The sequence below is a fragment of the Oncorhynchus masou genome, chromosome 19 (assembly GCF_036934945.1).
Source record: "Oncorhynchus masou masou isolate Uvic2021 chromosome 19, UVic_Omas_1.1, whole genome shotgun sequence".
Lineage (NCBI taxonomy): Eukaryota > Metazoa > Chordata > Actinopteri > Salmoniformes > Salmonidae > Oncorhynchus > Oncorhynchus masou.
The window spans coordinates 3,079,143-3,096,663 of record NC_088230.1 but is presented as its reverse complement, the minus strand read 5'-3'; positions in this window follow the sequence as shown (position 1 = coordinate 3,096,663).

Here is a 17,521-nt window from a genome sequence, read left to right as displayed (position 1 = left end):
TGAAAAGACCAAGGCTGAAAAGACCAAGGCTGAAAAGACCAAGGCTGAAAAGACCAAGGTTAAAAGACCAAGGCTGAAAAGACCAAGGCTGAAAAGACCAAGGCTGAAAAGATCAAGGCTGAAAAGACCAAGGCTGAAAAGATCAAGGCTGAAAAGACCAAGGCTGAAAAGATCAAGGCTGAAAAGACCAAGGCTGAAAAGATCAAGGCTGAAAAGACCAAGGCTGAAAAGACCAAGGCTGAAAAGACCAAGGTTAAAAGATCAAGGCTGAAAAGACCAAGGCTGAAAAGACCAAGACCAAGGCTGAAAAGACCAAGGCTGAAAAGATCAAGGCTGAAAACAAAGGTTGAAAAGACCAAGACCAAGGCTGAAAAGATCAAGGCTGAAAAGACCAAGGCTGAAAAGATCAAGGCTGAAAAGACCAAGGCTGAAAAGACCAAGGCTGAAAAGATCAAGGCTGAAAAGACCAAGGCTGAAAAGACCAAGGTTGAAAAGACCAAGGCTGAAAAGATCAAGGCTGAAAAGACCAAGGCTGAAAAGACCAAGGCTGAAAAGATCAAGGTTGAAAAGACCAAGGCTGAAAAGACCAAGGCTGAAAAGACCAAGGCTGAAAAGATCAAGGTTGAAAAGACCAAGGCTGAAAAGACCAAGGCTGAAAAGACCAAGGCTGAAAAGACCAAGGTTGAAAAGACCAAGGCTGAAAAGACCAAGGCTGAAAAGATCAAGGCTGAAAAGATCAAGGCTGAAAAGACCAAGGCTGAAAAGACCAACGCTGAAAAGACCAAGGCTGAAAAGACCAAGGCTGAAAAGACCAACGCTGAAAAGACCAAGGCTGAATTGTAGTGATTGGTAGTAACATGCCTCACTGTCGTAACAGGAGGAAAAGTTCAAGTTGCAAAATCAGGTGTAGGCTTATTAAATAATAGGTGCTACAAAATGAAGGCTGACTAAATATATATTTTTTTAATTCACAAAAAGACTGTCACAACTAACACAACACTGAAAGGTTACTACATCAAAATGACTAGGGACTAGGGCCTTTCTTGCTTTTCTGTCAACTCAGTCTGCCCATATGCAATCCACTACTGGCAAAAAACCAGCTGCTACACACAGGTAAACAGTATATAGGACCTCCCCCATGGCCACACCGTCACCTCGGAGCACACCATGACCCACTATATAGGGGGGAGAACTGTCACGCCCTGATCTGTTTCACCTGTCCTTGTGCTTGTCTCCACCCCCTCCAGGTGTCACTTGGTGTATTTATCCTTGTGTTTCCTGTCTCTCTGTGCCAGTTTGTCTTGTATGTTTCCAAGTCAACCAGCGTTTTTCCCATTCTCCTGCTTTTTACATCCTCCTTTTGCTAGTCCTCCTGGTTTTGACCCTTGTCTGTTTCTGGACTTTGTACCCACCTACCTGACCATTCTGCCTGTTCTTGACCACGAGCCTCTCTGCCACTCTGTACCTCCTGGACTCTGATCTGGTTTTGACCTTTTTGCCTGTCCACGACCGTTCTCTTGCCTACTCCTTTGGATTAATAAACATTGTAAGACTCCAACCATCTGCCTCCTGTGTCTGCATTTGGGTCTCGCCTTGTGCCTTGATAAGAACGTGTAATTACCCTCAGTAAAAAGCACATTAAATAACATAATACACACCTCATAATCATATGTCTAAATAAGAAAATAATCTGGGTAAACACCCTTCTCAACATACAGTACGTACCAGTGGAGGCTGGTGGGAGGAGTTATAGGAGGACGGGCTCATTGTAATGGATGGAATGGAGAAATGGAATGGAGTCATACATGGTTTCCATATGTTTGATGTGTTGGATAGCATTCCATTGATTCCATTCCAGTCATTACAATGAGCCCGTCCTCCTATAACTCTTCCCACCAGCCTCCACTTGCACCTACATTGGAGTACTTCTATCAAAAGTTTATTCACTAATTCACATAGGCCAAATTCCAAACCAAAACACGAATGCTGCGTGCCCCTGTGCCTTCATCCTTGTTCCCCCAAATGTGGTCCTTGCTATCTGGGATCCTTGGGACCAGGGTTGGGGTGTAACTCATTACATGTAGTAAGATTACAACAAAAAAACATTGACTGTAATCAATTACATTACCTGCAAAAATATTGTAATCAGATTACAGATACTTTTGAAAAAGTAGATGACTAGGATGTTTGTGAAAAAATACAATACTTTCAGTTTTCACATTGACATTAAATTCAGCATTGAAAATATGTGCTGATTTAAGGTTGCAAGTCTGACCAGAAGACAGAGACCACTATGGTGACACAACAAATGCACTTGATCCTTTTTGTCTTCTTCCAATGCTTCTTATGGGGAAAGTAATCCAAAACGAATTGAAAGTAATCAGATTACATCACTGAGTTTGGGTAATACAAAAGTTACATTACTAATTATAAAAACTTGGACAGGTAACTAGTAACTGTTAGGTATAACATTTAGTAAGTGGGACATCCCCACCACATTAAAGTTGAAATGTAGAATGGTTAAGGTAAGGGTTTAGGTAAGGGTAGGGGTTAAGTTTAGGGTTTGGGGTAGGGATGTCCCTAGAATCCCGGATAGCACTCTCCAAATACTGTCAAGCATTCATGCACGCTCTGGGACGCGCAGCTGAGCGCATGTGCAGGACTGGCTGGCGAGGTTTCGGAAACACAAATGGAAGAAGAAGCGTTATGAAAATGAAATTGAATTAAATGAAGGAGAGAAGGAGAACCACCTGATAGCTGTTTGAAAATGTTCAAGAAATACCACACCCACTCAGAGGATCAAACAGCAGACAATATGACGTGAAAGAAACAAATGTTTGCATGGCAAAATTAACTCTGAATATTAGCGGGCCATTATTTTGTGATGAGTACACAGATTGTAAATATGAGGCCTTTCTCATCTGGCTTTAGCCAGTAGATGGCAACAACCAATATGTTACAATAATGTGACCTAGAGTACCATCCACTGAGAGATAGTTAGTCTGAGCTGAGAATTATCGTGTCATAATTTGCATTCTTGGGTCTTCCAAATGGACAATGACCCCAAGTATACTTCCAAAGTTGTGGCAAATGAATTAAGGACAGCAAAGTCAAGGTATTGGTGTGGCCATCATAAAGCCCTGACCTCAATCCTATAGAACATTTGTGGGCAGAACTGAAAAACATGTGCAAGCAAGGAGGCCTACAAACCTGACTCAGTTACACCAGCTCTGCCAGGAGGAATGGGCCAAAATTCAGACCAACTTATTGTGGGAAGTTTGTGGAAGGCTATCCAAAACATTTGACCCAAGTTAAACAATTTAAAGGCAATGCTACCAAATACTTATTGAGTGTATGTAAACATCTGACCCACTGGGAATGTGATGAAATAAATAAAAGCTGAAATAAATCATTCTCTCTACTATTACTCTGACATTTCACATTCTTAAAATAAAGTTGTGATCCTAACTGACCTAAGACAGGGAATTTTTACGAAGATTAAAAGTCAGGAATTGTGAAAAATTGAGTTTAAATGTATTTAGCTAAGGTGTATGTAAACTTCCAACTTCAACTGTAGGTCCTGGATGGGAGGAAGCTTGGCCCAGTGATGTACTGGGCCATATGCACTATCCTTTGTAGCGACTTACTGTCACGCGGGACTAGGTGGGTGAAGGAATCAGGCGCAGAGAGTTCCAGTTGTGAAAAGTGCTCTTTAATACGGCACACAAAAATGATAAGCCCAACAACACATGGCGCGGACAATAAAGTGACTACCCAAAAACACAGGGTGCCAAGTCCAGAAAATATAACCACCTCTACCTAAAAACGCACACACGTAACATAAAGACAATCCGGCACAAAACCAGGGCGTGCACACGTGCTTAAAACAAGCACACATGCTTAAAATAGGGAAGCTCATTAAGCCATACAACAGGACACAGGAGAAACTAATAAGACAAAACAAACAGACAAACGAAAAAGGGATCGGTGGCAGCTAGTAGGACGGTGACGACGACCGCCGAGCACCGCCCGAACAGGCATGGGAGCCAACTTCTAGTAGGACGGTGACGACGACCGCCAAGCACCGCCCGAACAGGGAGCCAACTTCTAGTAGGACGGTGACGACGACCGCCGAGCACCGCCCGAACAGGGATCCAACTTCTAGTAGGACGGTGACGACGACCGCCGAGCACCGCCCGAACAGGGAGCCAACTTCTAGTAGGACGGTGATGACGACCGCCGAGCACCGCCCGAACAGGGATCCAACTTCTAGTAGGACGGTGAGGGAGCCACCACCCGAACAGGGATCCAACTTCTAGTAGGACGGTGAGGACCGCCCGAACAGGGAGCCAACTGACGGTGACGACCGCCGAGCACCACCCGAACAGGGAGCCAACTTCTAGTAGGACGGTGACGACGACCGCCGAGCACCGCCCGAACAGGGAGCCAACTTCGGCGGAAGTCGTGACACTTACGGTCAGATGCAGTTACCATACCAGGCGGTGATGCAACCGGTGAGGTTGCTCTCGATGGTGCAGCTGTAGAACTTTCTGAGGATCTGGGGACCCATAACAAGTCTTTTCAGTCTTCTGAGGGGGAAAAGGTGTTGTCGTGCTTTCTTCATGACTGTCTTGGTGTGTTTGGAGCATAATATTTGTTGGTGATGTGGACACCAAGGAACATGAAACTCTCGACCCGCTCCACGACAGCCCCATCGCTGTTAATGGGGGCCTGTTCGTCCCGCCTTTTTTCTGTAGTCCACAACCAATAGGCTGTCTCATCGTTGTCGGTGATCAGGCCAACCACTGTTGTGTCGTCAGCAAACTTAATGATGGTGTTGGAGTTGTGTTTGACCACGCAGTCATGGGTGAATAGGGAGTACAGGAGGGACTAAGCACACACCCTGAGGGGCCCCAGTGTTGATCAGTTTAGCAGACATGTTGTTGCCTACCCTTACCACCAGGGGGCAGCCCGTCAGGAAGTCCAGGATCCAGTTGCAGAGGGAGGGGTTTAGTCCCAGGGTCCCTTGCTTAGTGATGAGCTTTGTGGGCACTATGGTGTTGAGCACTGAGCAGTAGTCAATGAACAGCAGTCTCACATAGGTGTTCCTTTTGTCCAGGTGGGAAAGGACAGTGTGGAGTGTGATTGAGATTGCATCATCTGTGGATCTGTTGGGAAGGTATGTGAATTGGAGTGGGTCTAGGGTATCCGGGAGGATGCTGTTGATGTTAGCCATGACCAGCCTTTCAAAGCACTTCATGGCTACTGACGTGAGTGCTACGGGGCGATAATCATTTAGGCAGGTTACCTTTGGGATGTACGGTCACTGTGGGGACGATGTCATCAATGCACTTAGTGATGAAGCCGATGACGGAGGTGGTATACTCCTCAATGCCATTTGATGAATCCCGGAACATTTTCCAGTCTGTGCTAGCAAAACAGTTCTGTAGCGTCGCATCCGAGTCATCTGACCACTTCCGTTTTGAGCGTGTCACTGGTGCTTCCTGCTTTAGTTTTGGCTTGTAAGCAGGAATCAGGAGGATAGCATAGTGGTCAGATTTGCCAAATGGAGGGCGGGGGAGAGCTTTGTATGCATCTCTGTGTGTGGAGTAAAGGTGGTCTAGAGTTTGTATTCCTCTGGTTGCACATGCTGATAAAAATGAGGTAAAACTGATTTAAGTTTTCCTGCATTAAAGTCCCCGTCCACTCGGAGCACCGCTTCTGAATGAGCATTTTCTTCTTTGCTTATGGCCTTATAGAGTTGGTTGAGTGTGATCTTAGTACCAGCATCGGTTTGTGGTGGTAAATAGACTGCTACAAATAATATAGATGATAACTCTCTTGGTAGATATTGTGGTCTACAGCTTATCATAAGGTACCCTACCCTCAGGCGAGCAATACCTCAAGACTTCTTCTGCACCAGCAGTTATTGACAAATAGACACAAAACCCGCCCCTCGTCTTACCAGACGTAGCTTCTCTGTCCTGCCTTTGCATGGAAAATCCCACCAGCTCTATATATCCATGTAGTCGTTCAGTCACGACTCGGTGAAACATAAGATATTACCCGTTGGTAGTATAATCTTGATCGTAGGTCATCCATTTTATTTTCCAATGATTGCACATTGGCCAATAAAACGGATGGTAGTGGGAGTTTACTCGCTCGCCTACGAATTCTCAGAAGGCAGCCCGACCTTCGCCCCCTTCTTCTCCATCTTTCTTCACGCTAATGACGGGGATTTGGGCCCGTTCCCGAGAAAGCAGTATATCCTTCGCATTTGACTCGTTAAAGAAAAGGTCATAAAAGACAGTAGCAGCAACATTATGTACAAAATAAGTTACAAATAAGTTAAAAACAACACGTAAAAAATAACAAAATAGCACAGTTGGTTAGGAGCACATAAAATGTCAGCCATCCCCTCCGGAGCCATTCTACAGAATCTGTCTATCTCTGTCTCCTCTGTCTCTCTGTGCATGGCTCTGAAATGGACCTGTTGTGAAGCAACATTTATGGCCCTCAGTTGGTGGTCCATGAGAAAAACCTGGTCCTGGCCCGACGTGTCTTCGAGCAGATTTACCGTGGGGTCTGGACCAGATGTGGAGAGCAGAGGACTGGCTTGTGTTATCCTGGGTGGTATTGGAGGAATCCACTCCCCACACTCTTCTCATTAACATAATACGCTTTGTATAAACGGCCAGGCGGCTGCGGTTGAGGACACACCATCACATTCCTCTCCCCCTCCCCATCCTTCTCCACAGACAACACAGCTCATAAAGTTATACAACTATCTCAAAAGGCTACTTACAGTAGTATAAGCTGTAACCAAGAAGCCACTTAGCCTCTTAGCAAATCAAATGCATAGCTGGAGCCCTGAACTGGATATCATTTAGATAGTTCATCTTAGATAGTTCATTTATAGTTAGTTATAAGCAGTGGAGTAGCACGCAGCAAGAGATTTAGAAAAAAAAATCATATTTTAGACGGTATTCAAAATTGTTCTGTGGGGATTTAAAATACCCCACTATACGATATGATGTACCGCTCAAGTAAACGCATATTAGAGAAACATGACATAAAAGCCAGTATATCACAAGCAAAACTATACTTATAATAAGCAGTACTTTTGGTACTAACTAACCCAATGTACAGTAAGTTGTAGCTTTAACACTTGAGCTCAGAGCTGGTTGTGAGTGGAAACCCTGGTTGCGGAAGGAGATGAGAGGCTGTTGTTTATGTAAGTACCAAGTTCCATGGCCCCCAGGCCAAGTTGCTCCCTCTGAGGTGGAACACACACTCCTTCACCCCTTCCTTCACACTCTCGCTTCCACAGGCTGCCTGTCACTGGCACGGCAAAGTCTGCCTCGCCACACACACACGGCACGCAGCAAAGTCTGCCTCACTGCACTTCCTGTGAGTCACTTCCTCTCCTGTCCCGGCCCTGCACCTGCTGTCCCCTGGGTGATGTCATGGCCGATTTTCCTCCTGGAGTCGCACTGAGCACACTCCCCGTCTGGCCCAGCGTGTGTGTGTGTGTTTGTGTTTCTGCATCAGTGCGTTTGGCCCAGACATCAGTCGGTAAACCCTGTGTGAATACAGCCCTTCATGGCTTTAGTGGTGACCTCTTACATCAGGCCGGGCAGAAGAGAGGGAGGAAAGGAGAGAGAGGAGGAGGAGAGGAAGATCAAGCAGGGAGGAGGACAGAAAGGTAGAGTGCAGTACGTGGAACAGGAAAGTTGGGACTGAATTATTGTGCTCTCATTCTTTCACAGATACCATGTGAATGAGAGAAATCTGTTCAATTATGTTGGAAAAGTGTGAGATTCACTCTGTGGTTCACGGACCTTCACTTTTTAACAACACCATCATTAAGAGCAAGGCTTCTCTTCTTTCAGGTAGCTACAGGAGAGAGGGGAATTCTCCTCTAAACCTCCTCAATATCTGCAGGAATAATTACGCTGGAGTTTTCTACCGTTCGAGACCGCAGTGAAAATGATAGATTGAGGGAAGCATACTCCTTGGACGGACCCATGAGCAAATGGAAATATTGTATGAGAATGAGAACATACTCCCCCCCCCCCCCCCCCCATCCTGGCCTATGAGAGACAGGTTGCTCCCCCCCCCTCACAACCAGCTTTTTTAACATGGTCTATTTTTCTTCTTCTTTTTCTCCAAGTGGACAGAGTACGTGAGCTGGCAGGAAATGCCTTGGCAAACCCGTTGGCGGAAGAGAAAGCTGGTAAACGTCAGAGGTCACGAGAATAGGGCAGCGGGCTTATATCAATATCAATTTCCTTTTCTGGTTCGTTCACACAGAGACCTCTGGGCTGGTTGGTGGTCTCTGTTCCAGTCCTCCTGTCTCTCTCTCTCTCTCTCTCTCACTGGGTTCTGCCTCATTGGCTCCTCCTAGCCGCCTGTTAACAGGGTTAGCAGCACTAATAGTCTTCTGTGGGAAATAGCAATTAGAGAGGAGCAGAGGAGTGGTTAGGTCCCATATGGACGGAAACATGATCTCTTCCTCAATGGAATTGTAGCTTCAGCGTTAGGCATTTTAATGGGAATACTGTGCATTCTACACCTGTTGATTTAGTGGCATGGGACGGACACAATTGGATTTGATTTGATTCCTATAGAGTTTTTACGAGTGCTCAAAGAGTTTTAGATAGCGGGGAACTCACCTCATCCGCTACTAGTGAGTAATACTGCATGCTTGTGTGAGACTGGATTTTAATTTGTAAAGTTTGTTGACTCCATTCCACTATCTACTCTTCTACTAATGAGGGAATCTCTGCTGAGACATGCCAGAGATAGACACTGGACAGATGCACCACATGACAGATCACTCACAACCAACCATGGCCTTGAGTCGTTCCATGCAATTTCAGCAAGCCTTGAGGCCCACCATCACAGATTGTTCTGAAATACTTTCTGTAGTTAGAAACTGAAAAGATTAGCGTTCCTTCAACATTATGTTGAAATGTAATTTGATCTCTGAGAAATTAAGCGAATTGATTTCACCCAAATTGGCCATTTTAATTTATAGGATTCACATAATACATAGTACCCAACATCTGATTTGAACCAAACTGTTTCCTATCATTGAGTAAGACATGAGAAATCAATAGAAGTGCCAAAAGACACCCATGGATCCCCACATTCCACCCCAATCCAACCCCAACAACCAGTATACAGTATCAGTTGTCTATGACTGTCGAGTAGTATGGAGCTGCGGTTTGGAGTATTGCCTTTTCATCCTATGTAATGTATTCCCTGTGAATCTGGGGATGTTTTCCCCACTGTTCAGAGAACTTAGCCATTATAGTCACTTGCATTATTCATGGGTGTAGAAGTACCAGGTTTTGACCACGAGATACTGCTGTTCTTACTACTGCCACACCCTTCGATCAGCTTTGCTGGTCTCTTGTGTTAATTCAATAAATCACAACATTTAGTATGCAACTTTGGGTAGAAAACCAATAGCTTTTGCTCATGATGAAAATAAATGATGTAGTCGTCCTCACCAGCCAAGCGAGTCCTCCATGAAAGCAATTCAGTTTGTCCTTCTCTTAGCAACCTTATGCTCCAACCCAACACTCCTTGAATAGCCCAACAAATGACAACTCTCAGAGGGCTATCCCTATGGGGCAATTGTCATATGAATACTTTTCCTACAATCCCCAAACTTTGATGTAGAAATGGGCTAGCGTGTGAAATGTGGGGAAAACTCTAATCGAATATCGCAATTATAAAGCATTGCATGGCAGTCAATGAAATGGTTAAATATGAGTGACCTTAAACCCAACCTAACTCAATACCATTTCTGCTGCAAAACACCATACAGTGTGTGTTTAGAGACCATAACATTGAAACCATTAGATTAGAACTGCTGTAACCTAATGGTTTGCTTGTTCACCAGGACTGGTCAAACTAATCCAGACCTTATTTGAAGGGAGTATAAACCACACACAGAGGGGACGTTTCCTGGATACAGATTAAGCCAAAGAGAAGAACAAACTGAATTGATTTCCTGGGGGATCAAACCATTTAAAAAAAAATCATGAGCCAAAACTATTTGTTCTCTGCCCAAAGTTGGCAAGGAAAATGCTTTGATCTATTTAATAAAAACAAGAGAAGAGCAAAATGGATGAACACTTGTGGGAGTAGCAGGAACAGCGACATCTAGTGGGCAAAACCTGGTACATTCCCACTAATTCCTGGTAAATAACGTAGACATCACCAGATTTACAGGGAATGCATTACAAAGAATGAAGAATGCATTCTACACCTGCATTGCTTGCTGTTTGGGGTTTTAGGCTGGGTTTCTATACAGCACTTTGAGATATCAGCTGATGTAAGAAGGGCTTTATAAAATATTTTTTGATTTGATTTGATTTGATGCTCCAAGCAGAAGCTTGCTGGTTGAGCAGTGCCTTGTGTGGCTGACGAGGCCAATGCTTGAGTGTCAGTCTTTGTCACTGCCAATAGAAATGGCCCATTTAGTGTCATGGTCAGACATATGAAATAAACACGGGGAAAAACATGCCTTGACCAAAAATGATAAGCTAAAGTTTTCCTAATGAATGTGAAGACCGTAGAGGCATTGACAAAAGCATTTCATGTCACCATCTGATCCATATCCTTCTCCTGCATCCACATCCTTCTGGCTGCGATGACACAGCCGTATATCAATACACAACTTCATCATTTTTATAAACTGACTTTGGCAAAGATTCCAGCACAAACAAACAAACAAAGGGAATGTCCTTCAGAAACCCTTCCCCATCACTGAGAGGAGCATTTAGTCCCAGTTTACCAACATTTTGACTGAGAGTTGACTTTGGACCGAAACATCCCTGTGCTGTCACTGTGCAAATGGAGTTGACTGGGAAGTATGAAATAGTGTTGTTGGGTTTTGGGTTTCTACAGAGGGATCAGGCCTGCAGTATATTGAGTCCATGTGGGGAGTGCGTTTTTAATCGGCGCCTTTACCCGCAGCCCTTCCTGTTTCTAATTTGGCTCTGTGGCGCGGTTTTGTCCTCGGGCCAAGCGCCTCTCCTCTCCACTCCACTGCCTGGCTCTTCACACACTGTCTGTTTCCTCTAAAGTGAATAGTAGCAGGTGTGCTGGCCCACGATCGCATGGAGGAGGGTGCACATGAATTGCCCACATCTCTCCCTCTCTCTCTCTCTCTCTCTCTCTCTCTCTCTCTCTCTGTCTCTCTCTCTCTCTCTCTCTCTCTCTCTCTCTCCCTCTCTCTCTCTCTCTCTCTTCTCTCTCCTCTCACTCTCTCTCTCTCTCTCTCTCTCTCTCTCTCTCTCTCTCTCTCTCTCTCTCTCACTCTCTCTCCTCTCTCTCCTCTCTCTCTCTTTCTCTTTCTTTGTGTCTTTTTAGTTCTTTCTTTTGGGTCTTTGGTCCGTTCTTTCGTCCCTTTCTTTTTGACTCACATTGTTTCTGGCTTCCATTCCTTTGTCTTTCTTTTTCTCTTTCTTTGAGTCTCACATTCTTTATTTTCTTTGTTTGCTGTTATGCCTTCGTGTTTCTGTTTCCATCCTTTACTTTTTCTCTTCTCTTCTTTTTTCTTTCTTTTTTTTTGCTCTTTCAAGTTTACAGACAAAGTCATCAGGGATGTGTAAAACTCGATGCACATTTCAATGAAACCATAAAACGTAATAATTGGGACACGGGCATCCTGACCGCTCGTCAGTACCAAAGAAAAGGACATACTGTATGTCAGGATGCCCGTGTCCCAATTATTACGTTTTATGGTTTCATTGAAATGTGCATCGAGTTTTACACATCCCTGATGACTTTGTCTGTAAACTTGAGTGGTGTGATGGCTGTCACAGTCAACAGAATCAGGTGTGTGTTGTTTCTGTGGAGACAGACATAATAAAATGTCTCCTTGTACACAATCTCGCCTCACCTCCCAGTTAGGGTAAGGAAACGAGGCAGTAAACTGACACGCTCACACACATCTGCAAATACACTTTTGTGCAATTGAGTGTGAGTGTGTGTATGTGCATGTATGTGTGTGTGTGTTTTATGTACGTGAATGTGTGTATGTGTGTGAGTGTGTGTGTGTGAATCAATCTACCACACTCTAATCTGGGAGCGGAGGTGACACACTGTCACGCTGCTCCACGGAGATGACAGGATTGGAATTAACCCCGTGTGACGCCACCATCTCCTCCTCCTCCACGCACGCAAGCACGCACACATGCACGCACACACACACACACACACTCCTAGACCCCTCCACACCCCCCTCCCCCTCCACAATCCCCAAATGAGTAGCTCTGTGAGGGCCACATGATGTCCTTCTGCTGCTATGGAGGAGACAGATCTCATCAGGGAAAAAGTTATATTCTCATTTACAGCTCTCTGCATGCACCCCCTCCCCAAAAAACTGTAGTCGTTGTGTGTGTGAGGCAGTTGATTTGAGACCTGACATTGAAATTAACTACTGCTGTTGTGCAGAGTGTTGAGTGCTGTTAATCAGAGTCATGGAATGTTCAACTGACATTTACTCTTGAGGTGCTGACCTGTTGCACCCTCTACAACCACTGTGATTCTTATTATTTGACCCTGATGGTCATCTATGAACATTTGAACATCTTGGCCATGTGCTGTTACATATCATCTCCACCTGGCACAGCCAGAAGAGGACTGGACACCCCTCAGAGCCTGGTTCCTCTCTAGGTTTCTTCCGAGGCTCCTGTCTTTCTAGGGAGTTTTTCCTAGCCACAGTGCTTCTACATCTGCATTGCTTGAAGTTTGGGGTTTTAGGCTGGGTTTCTGTATATCACTTTGCTTTAAAAAAACATTTGATTTGATTCTTTAGCTAGATGTTCTGTAGCTCTCAGAAATGTCAACTTCTAAGGATGTGTGTGTTTGTTTCCTTTGGTTTGCCTGTGTACTGTCTGTTTGTTCTAGAATGGTTGGACGCAAGATGGAAGTTTCCAAAGTTGTCCTGTCTGTCTCAGAGCTGTTCAATGGCTCCAAACTCTGTAGGAGTGTGATGTAGTCATAATAATCAACGCTTGACTTTTTATGTAACTTCTCCCCTCTCGTGACCTTCCATGTCACCCACCATCATCATCCTCCTCCTCTCCATCACCCTCCTTGATGGAGTAGGAAGTTACATTTGAACCCTGGGTAACAATGTGAAATGGTCCAGAGCCTGTTACAACCTCCTTCTCCCGCCCACCTCGTCTGATTCGCTGCCAAAGTCAACCGAGGGCATTTACGTTCCCCGGGCCCGACCGCGCTCATTTCCGGCATCTGCACACGCTGTTGTTTCCACAGGAAGTTCAAACTCCATGCAGATTAAGCAAATCCAATTTGGAGTTCAATCACCTTCCTTATTTCAACATGAGGAGCTTGAAGCTGGGATCCAGACTCTGGGGAGCTTTTCCAAGGGAACATGCCTATTCTCTGAGGCTGTGACTGGGTGAGGGGTGTCAGGCTGTAGGGTGTGGGGGAGGAGTGATTGTGTGTGTGTGTACACCAGTAATTGGGAGTATTTCGAGAGCGTTTATATGTGGATAGATTGTCCCACAGCCTTGCATGTGTTTGGGTTTATGCAGCTCTGCTGTGGCGGGAGTGTTTTTCTTTAAAAACATCTTGAGCACTCTGGCAGAGCATTCTGGATCTTCTGAGCCGAGGCATCTGGGTCGTTTGGTTATTTTCCTACAGTGGTGGTGAATTAAGTTTTGGTTGCTTGTGTCACATACCCCGACAAGGCACACACGTGGAGAGATGTAATCTAATGAAGGCATCATTTGGGGGATATAGATAGATAGATTCCTTCCCGGTCTGACTAAGGCTGGCGTGTCTCCTGCTGGTCTGGTGCTTTATGAGGAAACACACAGAGGTCCTCGCACCTAGTGACCTTTCAACATCTACAAAAGGAACTTGTTCTTAACCACAGAATTATAATCATAATTTATGCAGGATTTTTAATTGCTGCTCTCTGAGTTCTCACTCAGCCCTGAGATTGGCTAGCCTGTTCTCACCTGGGTCCTCTTCGTTAGTGGGAGGGGCATTGTTTACCCTTCCCTCGCACCTTTTCGCCGAGCATTCCGGCCGTCCATCTGGTCCTGACTGATCTGATCAGCCACATCAGAGGGGCCCTATTAACCTTTGACCCCAGGCTAGTGTGTGTGGACAGAGTCGATACTGGTCGCTCCTCACACCCAGCCCTGGTCCGATTAACACGTCGCCCAATGACAGAAAAACTATTTTGACGGGCGGTAATTGGCGCTAAGTGACGGCGGACAAAGGGCCCTCTGTGAGAGCCTCCCCTCCTCAGCCAGACTACCGTTAGGCTGGTATTGACTGACCACTCTCTCTCTCTCTCTCTCTCTCTCTCTCTCTCTATCTCTCCCTCTCCCTCTGACGTTTGCGGCTAACGTTTGCCTCACTGTGAGAGGCGAGCAGAGGGGAACAGACACATCACTCACCCTCATCCTGTCCCGCCACCCATCCATCCCTTCATCTCTCCTCCATCCCCCTCTCTTCTTCAAGGCCTGCGCTCCTCTCTTTTGAAAATGTGAGATCAGGAGGATCGAGCTGAGCGGTAGCTTGGCGTTCGGGACCAAGCCAGTCAGTCCTTCCCATCCTATCAGAGCCACGGAGCTTAATTCGTTTACGTTAGCAGGAGGAGGTCACAGGGCACGTGAGGCGGAGGCCCCCGGCCTCACTGCACTGTGATCTCAATCGTGGTGTGATGATCCCAGAACGCAGGTGCATGCGGCGCTCGGCTGCTTTTGTTGTCGGGAATGTTCCCGCATTGTACGGTCAAGTTTGCAAACCGGAGGGAGACAATTAAAGGGGTTTTGCTCGCAGTGACTGCTTGACATTTACAAACAGAAGTCCCCCCATCCAGGTCTGTGTGTCCTCAAATGACGCTTGACATAGATCACTCACTGTTGCACAAAGTTGCACGTCAATGAACTCATCAGTGAACTAACTCAACATGTGTTACTGCATTCTACATTTGTCATACAAATAACTGGGAGAACCACCTTATTGTATTTCAGCCATTAGAGTGTGTGGAGTAGGAGTAGTTAGGGATCTGCTCCAGGGACCAGACAGACTCAGGGTTTGGCCTACATCCTCAGCATTCACACAACCTCTGTCATACACCCAGGAAGCCATCCTGGAAAACACTGCTGCCATATAATCATTATACCTATTCAATTCAGAGCCATTCATGAATATGGCAGCTATAAGCCCTTTAATGACAATAATCTCTGGTGCTGATATCCTTGTATGCATCTGGTCCCTGTGACAACTACAGCCACGGTTATTCCACATAGAGCAGTATGTTACAGACAGGACTACCTTATTCTTCCATATAGAAATGTGTATCACAGACAGGCACATAGATCTGTATATTGCAGACAGGCACATAGAGCTGTAGGTGACAGACAGGCCCCTTCCCATGACCCATCATGCCATGCTCTCATCCCCATATTTAACAGGCTGACGTCAGCCAGCCAGGAGCAGTGGAAAGGAAGGAAGGAATAGAGGGAGGGAGCAGAGGAATGGAGACTTTAATACTAAATCTCTCCCTCTGTCATTACCCTGGCCGTGACCACCTATCAGAGGGCTGTGAGTGATGTGGGTAATGCTGGATTCTGTCCTCCCAGACCCCGGTAGGCTAGGCAGGGCTAGGAGCAATGGCAGCAGCCTGGTCCAAACCAAACTACCACACTACAGGACGGGCCAGGACACAGGGTAGGGCTGGATGCCTGGAGCCTGCTGACATTACCCACCTACTAGCTGCTTTAACTGGAGATGAATCTCTCTCTTTTCACTCTCTCTCCCCTCTTTCTCTCTCCTTCTTGCTCTCCATACCTCCTTCCTCGCCTCTCTCTATTTCCGAAGAAGTGACGTCTCTCTCTCCATCCTTCGCTCCTCTCTCTTTCTCTCTCCATCTTTCTCTCACTCCCTCTCTCCCTCCTCCCCCCTCTCTCTCAATCTCTCTCTGTTTTTCTGAGGAAGTCATATTTCTGGGTTTTCTTTCCTACTACTGTTAAATCAAACCCAGGCTGTGACCGGTTTCTTTGATAGCCTCCCCATCGGAGGAAATATGTTCTCACACACAGTGCTGTTCTGGACAGGAACTTTAAAGGAAATGAAGTATCCAGCAGGCAAGGCCAGGGTTTAAGGGGATGGATCATACCTGAGGTTCAAGTTGAGGACCAGGTTGTTTTCAATGTTAATTCTCTTCATCAATGATGGCCTGCGATGTTCTGCTTAAATCCGGTTAAGTCGGTCACACATTGACAATAACATCTCTTCAGTAGCCTGAAACAAAGTTCAACCTCTTGGTTGGACCCACATGACATATGACTAAGTGATAGGGCTGGGAATTGCCAGGGACCTTCCCAATACAATATTATCACAATACTTTGGTGCCGATACGATACGTATTGCGATTCGATACTGGGATTTCATTGCGATTCAATGTTCCAAACAGATTTCTCCCCACATGTCTGCTGCAGAGGGACAAGAGAGAGACATGAGAAGACAAGATTTGATAAATCATGGAAATAAAAGTGCAAAAAACAAACTGGCTCCCCTTTTAAAAAGAAGATGGAGAACAGGCTATGAAGGAAATATACTGCAGTTTTGATACAGGTACAGCCAAGTAGAGCAAAAATGATGTTGGGATACTGTCAAAACAATACGATAATGACGTATCGTCAAAAATAATATCCCGATATGCAACTGTATCGATTTTTTTGGCCCATCACTACTAAAAGATGTATGGTCACATTCTGTACATTCAATATGTTGATATATTTCATTTGAAATAAAATATTGCAGTAACCTTTGTACAACACCTTTGCGACTTTGTCAAGAGGTTTGGACCTCTTGGTTTAACAGTTAAAACGTTGGACAGACAGTTACAGGGGCCTGGTCAGACTCCCGGTCAGACAACCCCCTGCTACAATACTATCAACATTCATTGATTGGATTCATCAACAGCTTTCCTATCTCATTCTCAGACATGGAGTAAATAGTGATCCAGACATCTACATTGCATCCTCTTGCTCTTGTATATTCAGAAACACACCAACCTCAGCACCCAAAACACCCTATCCCTCCCTCCCTCCCTCCCTCCCTCCCTCCCTCCCTCCCTCCCTCCCTCCCTCCCTCCCTCCCTCCCTCCCTCCCTCCCTCCCTCCCTCCCTCCCTCCCTCCCTCCCTCCCTCCCTATCTCGCACTCTCCATCCAAGTGATGTGGTGCTGTATGGCAGGGACACCTATGGTTCACAATGGCCCGCTCTGCATGAGAACTCCTAGGGACAGAGGGATGCGGATCTGATACGGACAGAGAGAGCTGAACTAGCCGGCGAGCTAAAACTGGCGCACTTGCAGTAATGTTGATTAATGTGCACTGTCACTGTAAAACTCAATGTAATAAAGGACCTACTTTATTTTGTTTGTGTATTTGTGTTGTACTGTAGGTAGGATTCAAAGGGACGGAGTGCTAGAGACAGACGTGACAGTG